The following is a 2,214-nucleotide window of genomic DNA, read 5'->3' on the forward strand; positions in this document are numbered from 1 at the left end:
ATCATCCACCCTCCAATCATCAAACATACCAGATTGCAGCCCTCTAGCCTCAGCAGATTTTTTCATTTGATTTAAGGTTAAAGTTAGCCATAATCGTGCTTCTGGCAACGATGTAGGCCAGCCACCACCAGCCCGTCCGTGGTTAAAGTTTCATGGGCCGCAGCTCATACAGCATCATACCGAGACCACCGAAAGACAGATCTGCTTTCGGTGGCCTTGATTATACGCTGTACAGAAAACTCGATTGTTTCCTTCTTCTCTTCCAGGAGTTCCTGAGAATCCAGGAGTTCCAGTTCTCGACAGCCTCTATCTTTCTTCTGCTATCATTATCTTGAAGATAGATCTATCGGAAGTTTTTCTAATAGGTCTGCATCTTTTTCCTGCCAATATTATCTTAAAGATAGGTATATCAGAAGTTCTCTCTTAGCAGCCTCTATCTTTCTTCTGCCAATATTATCTTAAAGATAGATCTATCAAAAGTTCTCCCTTAACAGGCCGCTACAGCGTATAATCAAGGCCACCGAAACTTTAACTATGGCCCGGTGGTGGCCTATCCTATATCGTTGCCATAAGCACGATTATGGCTAACTTTAACCTTAAATAAAATCAAAACCACTGAGGCTAGAGGGCTGCAATTTGGTGTTTGATGATTGGAGGATGGGTGACCAACATGCCAATTTGCAGCCCTCTAGCCTCAGTAGTTTTTAAGATCTGAGGGCGGACAGAATAAAGTGCGGACGGATAGAGACAAATCCGGCGTAATAGTTTCCCTTTTACTGAAAACTAAAAATGGTGTTTTTAACATGCCCAAAGCACAGTACTCACCATGGGGAATTACTCTTGTATTGGATTCTTCAGAAATGAATAATTGTTCTTCAAGTGCTTTGAAAAAGTGATTCGCTGAGGCAGGTGTCACCTGGGGACTGGAGATGGGACTTGGTGCATCACGTACCTGAAAAAGAAAAAAAAAAAAAAAAAAAAACAGAAAGATTGTATCCAGACAACTGATTTGAAAAATGTCAATTATTATTATAATTATTATTATTATTAATATTATTATTAGGCAGTTTAACGAGGTCGTCTGGTTGAAGCACTCGACTCTTAAGGGCTGGCTACCAATACTAAATAAAAAAAAATATATAAAATAATATATATATATATATATATATATATATATATATATATATATATATATATACATATATATACATATATATATATATATATATATATGTACATATATATATATATATATATATGCACATACACACGCGCACATATATACCTTTCAATACTCCATTTATCATTTGCTTTTCAATCGAGTTTTTTTCTACCCATTTTTCCTCACTCTCTGAGGGAAAAATGCAAAGTAGATGTAGGAGAGTTTGTGAGCAATCAGAATTGCTCCACAAACCCGTAGAACGACTTAAGACTTCCATCTCACGCGCCCAAAGAGATGACGACGAATTTACAGTATTACAGCCTCTCTCAAACTGGCAAAATATATGTACATTCGCTTCATTTGGCGTTCCGTTGAAAAGACACATAATTAAATCTGAATCTGATGAAGTTTCAGGTCAATATGGAGAGCCTGTTTTGGATAGTGATATCTCTTCGTTACTGCAGACAGTTGTTAAACTTTACTGTAGATAATTAAGTAGATAGCTTCATTTTAGAAGCCTTAATTAGTAAGTAGTTTTATGAATATAAAATTGAATTGAATTGAATTGAACATAGAAGGATATTAATATCCCTTCCTTACTGCAGACAGTTATTATTAAACTTTATTGTAGATAATTAAGTAGATAGTTTCATTTTTAGATAGTAAGTAGTTTTATGAATATAAAACTGAATTGAATTGAATTGAACATAGAAAGATTTCATTTTTCCTTACTGAAGGCGGTTATTAAACTTAGATAATTAAGTAGATAGTTTCATTTTAGAAGCCTTAATTAGTAAGTAGTTTTAAATATAAAACTGAATTGAATTGAATTGAACATAGAAAGATATTAATATCTCTTCCTTACTGCAGGCGGTTATTAAACTTTACTGTAGATAATTAAGTAGATAGCTTCATTTTAGAAGCCTTAATTAGCAAGTAGTTTTATGAATATAAAATTGAATTGAATTGAATATAGAATTTAGGCCAAAGGCCAAGCACTGGGACCTATGAGCTCATTCAGCGCTGAAACGGAAATTGAAAGTAAAAGGTCT

This window comes from Macrobrachium rosenbergii, chromosome 1 (genome assembly GCF_040412425.1).
Source record: "Macrobrachium rosenbergii isolate ZJJX-2024 chromosome 1, ASM4041242v1, whole genome shotgun sequence".
Classification (NCBI taxonomy): Eukaryota; Metazoa; Arthropoda; class Malacostraca; order Decapoda; family Palaemonidae; genus Macrobrachium; species Macrobrachium rosenbergii.